The sequence below is a fragment of the Anneissia japonica genome, unplaced genomic scaffold (assembly GCF_011630105.1).
Source record: "Anneissia japonica isolate Jap-2015-1 unplaced genomic scaffold, ASM1163010v1 scaffold3436_len560460_cov161, whole genome shotgun sequence".
Lineage (NCBI taxonomy): Eukaryota > Metazoa > Echinodermata > Crinoidea > Comatulida > Comatulidae > Anneissia > Anneissia japonica.
In genome coordinates, this window is record NW_022751570.1 from 336,967 (window position 1) to 347,772 (window position 10,806).

The window sequence follows — 10,806 nt, forward strand, 5'->3', positions numbered from 1 at the left end:
CGGTACTCGACAATAAATAAAGTAGTAGTTCTACATCAGTAGGTCGATGCATTTCTGGTTCTATTCTACACTTAGATACTGATGAGATTACATTGAAAATAGCCCCAGGCCTACGTTACTAAGAAGATTTTCTATATATGTTCATGCGTCCGTTGGCCACCGAGAAAACGTTGCGATGCGGGGAAAGTGACACACTTCAAGGTGTGCGCGACTACTAGACTGAACCGGGAAGCAAGAAAGCAATGCCTAAGCTAGGGCCTAAAAAAAAAGATGTTATTACAAGGTCTCAGGCCTAGACTTTACAACAAAATTTGTCAGGATCATACATGAACTAACTCTGGTATTATTACAATTAATTTCCAATATTTATAGCTCTGTAATTCCTGTAAACCGGAAGAAATATATCTGTGATTCGCACACCAAACCTCGCGATCGCGAAGCTCGCACGCGGGTCTCACTCTTCCGGCAACAAACAGATATGACCTACATTGACCTAAATGTTGACCAATCATAATCAAGAAAAGTTTGAAAACCGCAGTACGTACCTTATACACATCTAGATGTGTATAAGAGACAGCCTTTATGTACGTCCTATTTTGGTAAACTTTTAGTATGTTGTTTTACATATAATTAAGTTTATATTTAGACCATAAAACGTTTTGTTGCAATTTTGTCCAGTCAAATCCGTATTTCCGGTGGACTATATACTCTTTGCTCTGAGTTGCTTCGCACACGCTGCTGAGGGCGGCATTCCGGGAACCCTGCGTCAAGTTGGATACGTCACCTGAGAATTTGGACTGTTAATCTACGAAACGTCGGTAAGTTTCGACCAATATTATTGGTTTAACACAAAAGAAAATTCACAAGATACCAGATGAATTTATTTTAACATTTTAATCTAATAGCCTTAACTGAAAATTCCATTAAACAGCCCTACTCAAAACTGACAATGCTAACCTTTTGTCACTAAATTATGTTAATACTTGCCAAGCTGTCTTCAATACCGCTGACAATTTTATCTGCAAAGGCTCACTAATGTAGGTTTACATGTCGCTGGTTATAAATGATCTTAAATTATATTTTTTGCGGTTACCAGTTTGACCAGAGAACAGTGAAATTATTGACTCTCTCGCGAAATAATTCAAATCTACCCTAAGCTACTATTGTATGGGGTACCATACAATAGGTCTAGCCTATAATTCCTAGCGTAGAGCTCGTGATTGCGGTACCCTGACCATCAAAAATTAGCAGAGGCACTGGGAAGCGCATATGTTCACGGCAATGGACTGCAGCGAAAATTGATTTCCCCCCATCATGGAACAGGCCGACGTCATGCTTAGCTGATTAGTTTTGATTTACATTTCGCAAGTCTAGTGCCATACGCAGCAAAAGTACATGTCTAGTGTTGTTGTAAAATACCTTTCAAACCAGGCTGGTTTTTGGAATAGAATTTGGAGAGGGCGTTTGATCAAGTCAGACCTACGTTTTGAATTTGAATTACATTTTAAAGAAATTAGAACTACATTTTAGAAAATTTGAACTACGTTTTGCAAAATTAGAACTTAATTTGGGGAAACTAGACCTACATTTTGAGAAATTTAAGACTACGTTTTGATAAATTAGACATTGCACTTTGCAATTACATTTTGATTTTAACATGTACTTTTGCTGCGTATGGCACCCCATACTATTGTGCACTCACCTCCAAACCCGCCACAAGGCAGACGAGCATAACTGTATTGTATTGACAAAAATGACGGCAGACGAGCATAACTGTAAAATTATTGACAAGAATGAGTTATATAATAGTGGGATTAAAACATTATGCTACACCTGCTTATACCCAAACCAATGTAAAAAAGTTATTAGCATGGCAAAGAGGTCATAAATAGACACATTTCAATGAATGAACCAACAGTTCTATGTATAATGGTGGTTCTGGGCCAAGGGTTCTCTACGGGTCTCAATCTCACTCGAGGATTGTAAAATGTCCCAACCATCTGATTGTATCCAACTTACGTATATAGGGGTGATAAGCTATTCTTAGTTTATGTGATAGAATATTATATTATAATGTTTCTTACTTTGTATAATGTTTATATCATGATACAAGTCTGTTTTGCCATTAATGAATTAATGTAATCAACATTGTCAATGTTTTATTAACTACATTAGATTGGTGAGGTTGGTGAAATGAAAAAAAAGGCTGAGGGAGTTAAGTTCTACTCCCTTAGCCTTTTTTCATTTCACCAACCTCACTCTTAACGCTAGCACATAGTCTTAGCACTATATACTCAGATAGTATCTTCCCGCATAGCTCGTCTTTTACCTTACGTATTACTTTCTTATTTACATCACTTTATTATGAGCAACTATCATAATTTTAATGATGTCCTTATGTAATCGTTTTTCATTCAAAATGTGCCTCTTGAATTTAATAAGTTCTCATAAGAACCCTTGAGATTTTCATCTATTTCCATAAACGTCTCCTCAATTTCCACCCTGTTTTCATAAGCGCCCGCTCGAATAAGCGCCCTGTTTAAATAAGCGCCCCTCAAAAAGTGCAAAAAATATTTTAAGCACCTGGGCGCTTATTCGCTACTGATGCATAAATTAAAACGATTTTAAACAAGTTCTCAAAACAAGTGTACCCAGTGTACAATATATGTGTACTTATGGTACAAAGCCTAATGGAAGATCAGTCACATGAATACTTAATGTACTAAAGCCTAATCTAAAATACAGTCACCTTGAATTTCATTTGTATCCTGTTGTTCAAATGACAATAAAGAATATCGTATTGTATCGTATCGTATCGTATCGTATGTGTACATAAGGTACTAAAGCTTAAATTGAAATATAGTCACTGAGCTGAGCGGGAAGCGTTTTTTTTTTCTGCAGTACACATAAACAATATATTTATATACTTCTTTTAGCCAATCAGAACATAGGAAACTAACGATGACGTGAACACATAATCGCTCCCTCTGATTAAAAAACAAATTCGCAAGTCGAGTAGATTGGATTGGATTTATTCTGTGTAAACACCAAGGATAGCCCACGAAAGTTTAGAAGAAGACTTATTTCCAGTGGGGTTCTTCTGGTGGTGATTGGGCAGATACACCGGGAGACAATTCCCTACTCTTTTCCGAAGAGTGTACTGCGTTCTTTAACGTGCACATGGGCCATAATGCACACGGGATCAACGGCTTAAACGTCTCATCCAAAAGACGGTGCGCTAAATGTAACTTGTATTTCAGCCCTCTAGCTGAAACATAAGGAGAGGCAGCGATGGGAATTGAACCGGGGACCTAGAGATCTCCACGGTTCAGCGCACACACTCCGGCTACCACCAGATTAGCCGACTGAGCTAGCTGCTCTTTACAGTATCAATCCTCCTTGTGTGGGATAAGGATCAGTGGCGTATCTAGAAGTCTTGTTGAAACGGGGAGGCTGATGAGGTGGTGGGGGGGGGGCGAAAGTGAAGTGGGGAATCGAATCAAGGGGCGCTAATTCACAGAATATGATTATCTTAGGTGATTTTTAACTACTTTACCGTGATTTTTTTGGGGGCGACCGGTGGGGGGGGGGGTTAATTTTGGGAAGCATCGGCAAAATTAGTCGTTGGTCCTTTAACTTTCCCTCTTCCTCTCTGTTCTATTTATTATTATAAAGCTACCTACTTCTACAATCTACTGGTGTGAGAATAGATCGCCCGAATAAATAAACCCGTTGAGGTGGTTGAACAGGACCCACGTTAACAACAGCCCGGAAGAGACCAACATTACCATTGTAGCCTTTTATTATGGAATCAAAGACGCTATCATACTCTTGTTTAATAGACTGAAACTTACACCTAACATCTGGTGGTAAAATTCTGTTTGGGTCTAAAGAAATCTTGTGTGGAATCAGTGGCTGCGACACGGATATGGTGGTATTAAATTGAGATGGTATTGTTTGTACGCTATTGTCTGTTGTTGGGACATAGATAGGTATGACTTGACACATGTGTCAAATATTCGTGGCGTCGGACTACCTGCAGAAGGTTGGTTAGAATAGGGATGCGAACCTTACCAGTTACGCTGGACACAACATAAAAAACGGGCCAAGCCTTAAGCTCACCTAGATGTGTATGGGTTCAAGTGCAAAGTCAGAGTTACTTCGATGTGCTTACCTGGCCATAGAGTAGTTGTGGTCGCTGGTGCACGCAGTAGTTGCGAACGACGCACAGTAAGATCTGAAAAGTGTTTGGGGAAGCCATAATGGTAGATGTCATCGCCTACGATATCCTGCCGCTTAAAAGGGGGAATGGACACATCGTTATCCTCTATAAATTGAGTCCCGCCTAACACATCAGTATCTGGACAAGGCCTTCCAACAGTAAAATTTTCAAAAATAATAACCAAATAGAGAAGTTTCCTTAACTACCTTAAGATGAACGGATGAACCACCGGCCTGGTGTGCAAACTGGGAAGACTCTTCAATAACAACTCCTAAAGGCTGTTAGCTGCAGAAACTGAAATCATGTTTCCAGTGGCTTCACTGTCAATAGTGATACGTGCATTACAATGGTAATGGAATACCTCAAAATATGGTGACTTGCGTACTTGGACACGCATGGTGGTAACAGGAGGCATTTGGTTAACTGGAAATGAATCAATGTTTTCATCACTGTCATCATCGGCGACAATCCGTCTAGATATAACTATGTACATGCGATCACATTCGTGCAGAAAGGGACACTAACTCAGGAAGTGTTGGTCAGGGCGACCGCCTTGTTTCCATATGGGACATGGCCTACGAGTCTGTACTCGGGGCCTGAACTCGGGGCTTAAGAGAAGGCTGTTTACGTGGTTGGGGAAGTGATGTAGAGAACGACATGCGAGGGCAAGAGGCAGCAGCACGCAGTACGCGAGCGTCCTATGAAGTGCGAATTTTCTCTTAGAGGGCGTCTAATGCCTTAGAGATATCCGGTTTAATTTAATGGGCTCGCAACTCGGTTTTATACCGCTGTTTAACAAGACTTTATGGATGAGGGAAAGCCACGAGACAACGACCATATTTCCAAGAGGAGATAATTCTTCATCTTCGGTGACCCGTTAAACCATGATGTGAAATTCCACCATCACGTTGCAACAAATTATCATCAATAAACGCGATAAGGCGTTGATACTAATCCTTAGGCCATTCATTTGGTTCTAAGGATATACTAGCTAGGTCAATGAAGTGGCACCGGTGGACTGAAAACCAGAAAGACGGATCATTTGCCAAATGTGGGGGAGTGAAGTAGAAGTCTTAATAATGTATTTCTCTAAATGACATGACAGTAATTCGCACTATGTTCGAGCATAATCTCAAACATCCCCAGTTTTGTTGAGCCGTACGGCGACTGTCTCTTGGAATTTCATTCCAATCGTCTACAAAATCACGCATGGGAGTGTGTGGCCACAATGTACTACCAGCAATTGATAGTTTCTGATTTGGTAAGGCTTTACTGTTTCGGAGCTCGTTGTAAAGCCATAATGAACTAGGTAGTGTTTCCAGCTGTACGTTTACAAAAATCGTCTGTACGCTTACTTTAGGCAAAAGACCTGACCAAAACAGCTTAGACTACTGAAATAGATAACTTCGGCCTAATATTTCGGATACCTAGGTACCTGAGAAGTGAATTCGTATTCAGCTGATACAACCACGCCAAAGTCGGAGGAGGATAGAACGAAATAGACCACAAACGTACACTACTGCCAGAATAATATGGCAAAACAAACGTGTTTATTAACTATGCTACCACAGAGAGCGATACTGCCCTATCCAGGGGGAGCCGCGGCTCCCCCCCACCTTTGTACACAGTGTTAAAATTTTAAAGCTTATTCTTGAGCCAATACAAATTCTTTCCTGGGATCATCACTCAAAATGAATACTTTTAAACATGTAAATATGCATCAGTACACGTTATACATAAGCATAATAGAACACATAGGCCTAAGCGTGATTTAAAAAAATCTTAAATCCATAAATATCAGGCCAGGTCTTTTAAGATAGAAATGCGATACTGTGGTTCAATTTCGTTTTTATCCTTTTGCAAGTTTCTTTAAATGTTTGTTTAATAATACTACTACTAATAGTAATAATAATAATAACAATGATGATGATGACAATAGTAATAATTGATATTAGTATTAATAACAATAAAAAGTGAAGAAATTGTGCTAAATGCGAACAAAAAGTTGTGATTTGATCATAATAGTATATATAGTTAAACCTTAGTAAGCTATAATTAGGCCTTAGTTGTCCTGGATATTAAGTAGATCCCTGATTAAAGATCATGAGAAATTTGTTGGCGTTTCATTTTGACTATAATGGTAATGTAATGATGATGAATTTTACTATATAAAAGTGTCATTTCCGGCCATCTCGAGAGGTACTATTTCCTCAAATTTTTTCACCTCAGCCCCAGCCATGGTGGGGCTGAGGTGGTTGTGAAATCACGTTTTTGAAATAGGCCTATGTAAAGACAATGTTTTTAAGCTTTGTTTTCTATGGTATACACACACACACACACACATTAATTTCTGGCCATCTAGAGGTACTATTTCCTCAAATTTTCTCACCTCAGTTCCAACCATTGTGAGGCTGAGGTGGGTGTCGACTCACAAAATGCCCTCCCCCTCCACCTTTTAAAACAGATCTGTGCCCTTCCCTGGGTATGACATTAAACTCCATCGAGTCGGCTCCTGATGTATGGCCATCTAGAGATGCCCTAATCATAAATTTACCTCAGCCCCAACCATGGTGGGGCTGAGGTGGGTGGTTCCTCGGTCTGTGAAAGTTCCTCCCTAGTTCACCTCTCTTTCGAATTCCTGGATCTGCCACTGTTGATTTATTATATAATTATTTTTGCGCTTATTTATAATGCGTCTATTGCAATTTTCACTTTATCCTCTCAAACAGTCCTAAGAACGTTCAGAGTGCGCTACTTCACAGGGGGATTTGACCCCGCCGGGGTCATACATAATTCGCATAACGGCTCCCCCCCCCCCTTTAAAAATCCTGGCTACGTCCCTGATACTGCCACATTCGTCGTTAAAGGGCGAGCTGTACTACTAACGAGGTGGAGTATGCGCGTACGTTAAAAACGTTTTTTTGACTTTTGGAAAGCAAATTAGGCAAACTATATATTTACAACACTGAATTTGAATTTTATATCATTCCACTTGTAAATAAAATTAAATGTGAACATACTGTAGTATTCCTTACATTAATAAGATTAACAATTCAAGATTATAATAAATTTCATATATCCCGAGTGAGTTTTAACCTAGGAAGCTCTTCTTAAAAAGGTACACTTTCTTCTTCAAAACATCAAAAGATTTCTACAAATGGAATGACCTGTTTGAAGCACGAACTCCTGTAGACTAAACCCAGTACCGTTACGAATTTTAATTGTAAGGGAAATCTACTGTAGGCCTACTCGTATTGCATATTTCACATTTATAAATTTTCAATCCTGTATAGAATCTCATTGTTATATGTTTAACTGTTGTAATATTGACTACTAAAAATAATAAAAGATTATATAGTACTGAATGATACATTTTGCAAGTTCGGGGATGCAGTTATGGGGGAGGGGGAAGGGGTGGAGTCACCCAGCCTTGAAGTTTTCCATCCAATCTAAACCTAATTTCATGGCTCTCCACTCACCCTTATTAATCCACACTTCCATCGTTAAATTCCACTCTTATTATTTAGAGTAGGGATGGGCATAACAATCATTTGGAGGGCCAAAGTAAATTTTCGATTTAAACACAGATGGCCGAAACCTAGCTTTGATGTTTCAAGTGTGCTTCCAAAAAACTGTATGCACTGATTTTATTCTATTTGGTTCTCAGTATTAATATTACTTTTTACAGGTCATCGGTGTCAGACCGCAAAAGTTAAAATATAAATTATTACACTTTACCACTACTTTATAAGTCACACTTATTGGTCAATCAAAACCATTTACAATAAATCGGAAAAAAAGAAAAGACACAAGTGACATGTAGATGGCCAAGTGTATGTATAAAACCCAAAAGGCCTGTTATTGTAGCCCCTTTGACATATTGAATAACAAATAATGTAATTAACTGTTGAGTTTTTATAAGATTTTCTATAATGTTTTGCTAAATAAATTATGTTTTCGTGCTCCTGTATTATTGTGTGTTTAGTCTTCATGGTTCCAAAGGTTTACATTCTCATGTGCTGCACCATTATGTTACGCTACCTTTTTTATTTTTCAGTTTTATACTTAATAAACAATTCATAAAAAAAAGTTTTTCGTACTCCTGTATTATTGTGTGTTGTCTCATGGTTCAAAAATTCTTACTTTCTCATGGATATAACTGTTACGTTACAATTCCACCTTTAATATACATATTCAAAAGTAATTACCAATTACCAAGTATTACCAATGTAAGCTATTCAGTGGTACCGCCCGCCTATTTACACAATAAAGTGAAAAACAAAACTGTTTAAAATACCTACCCTAATGATAATAAAAGGTAGATAGTAGAAAGCAAAGTAATAAAACATTGCATCAAATGTCAAAAAAAAAACTTTGTGTTTATAAAAACGCTACAGGTTCTGACACAAACTTAAAATTACTTCGTCTAGAGTGCTGGTTCTTAAAAAGCGGCTGTCGGGCCAAATTTGGCCCGTCAAGCCAATGGAATTTTCCGTGTGAAAAAGTAAAATTAAAAACAAATAATAATAATAAAAGAGTAAGTCATTTGATAAATTATTTTCTCATTCAAGTAAATACATAAACATAAAACCACTAGCCTTGTCCTCTAGCATCATTTAAGGGACGATCACACATTGGATAGAAGATGAACCTTTGCACGTTAGGTTTGGACGCAACCCACTGAGATCTTTAAAAAATAACCCGACTACGCCGAATATTAGTATTGTAAGTTCTAGATGTACCTGAAAAAGTCAGGGAAGACTTGATGATTGAGTAGACTCAAAATCGAAGAGGTTTTAGGTTTTAATTCAAAGAAAATAATTTTCGCCTCTGATTTTTTTTCCACCCAGCTATTTTTCCAGGCTATTTCTTGAGGCTATTTTCCAACTGCTAGTTCCCCTCGGCTATCTTGTCCCAGTATTTTCCGTTGTATTTTTCCTCCTAGTTTTCCCACTTACTGTTTTCATCCGTTTCTCTACTGTGTAAGGCGGAACACATTATTTGTTTATACTTTTGTTTTTTTGTTTCGTAAGGTTACATCATAAGTGTGTGCAGATGATAAAAAGCCTTATCCAATCAAACTATTGATGCATTTGAAATACTAATGAAGCTTAAAGACTCATTGTAGAAACGCGATTTTAAAAAGTTTGCTTCCGTGTTCACACAAAAGCAGGAAATCTCTTTTTAAAATTGAGTACTCTTTTGGACTATAAATAGCACACCTATTTCCTGGTCGGTTTATATATCCTACTTATGTTTTGCTGCATCAGCTAATAATAATCTGGTAAGGAGTGGAAATATTATTTCCACCATTAAAAATATTTGTTAGTGGCGATTCTTGTACTAGGCCGAACATTTTTGGGGCGGGGTAAAAGGGGGTTTCTGGCGGATACAATCCACCATTAAAAATGTCTGGCGGTGGATATTCCTGATACCTGGTATATGCCTAAAATTTTCCAGTAGGTTTGGTCGGGTTAATTCAGAAGTTGATCTAGCTTAATTTTGGAGTTCCCGTTTTGTTGTGTCAACTAATATGAATGAATCTTACCTGAAAGAAGTTACAGGGAATGAATTATCAAACGCTGGTCACAATCCAAAGTAGGGGGTGAACTTGAGGGTCATTTAAATTTTTGAGGTCCTGTGCGTTTCTTGCGTATAAAATATCTCAAAAACAGCTGCACTGATTTAAATGCCAGTTACAGGGATTGTTTGGTATAACCAACGGATGAGGTAATTAAATTTTGGTGACTAACCGGCGTAGGATATCAATATGAGGACCACTCAAAGGAAAACGTCTCAGACAGGATATTAAAAAAAATAATCAAATGGTATGATTGAAACCTTTGTGAAAGGTTTAATCAAGTTACAAAGAAGAAATTGTGCAGTGTTGGGGACGATACAAATACGGAGGTGCATGTGAGGGCCTTTAGGACCCAGACCTAAATATGTCTTGATTGGATCAATGGTTGAAAATGACGCTTTCCATAATAGTTTTCATGTTTTAATAAAAAAAAAAAGTGCTTAAATTTTGTTCACGATCCGACGTATGGTGTGGATATGAGGACCATTTAAAGAAAAGTTTACCGTATTACCCGTAGACTGAAACAATAGGTACCGTATATGATGCATATTTAAATTAGTTAAATTACAGTAAACGTGTACAGCGTTCTATATATGTACTAACCTCACTTTTTTTCGAAACTTATTGAAAATACATTTAATGCATCTTTACATTTCAATGTGACGCTAAAAATTAAATCCCTATCTATTTCTATAATATTATATTTTGGACAAGGTTATACGCACAGCGGCTGTGTATATAATGGCCTTAACGGATCTTATACGCACAACGGCTGTGTATATAAGGACAGAACGGATCTTATACGTACAGCGGCTGTGTATACTATAATAACCTTACTAAAACTACTAAATCCTTTTTTAGCTCATAGAGCTGGAGCTTATCCCCAGTTTCTGTAGTGTGAAGCGGATAAGAGTTGTACTCCGTCGCAGGTTAGACCCCAGCAGTTTGCTGGTACCCATTGATAGAGCTAGGTGGACTGAAGCAATGTAGCTAAAGTGCCTTG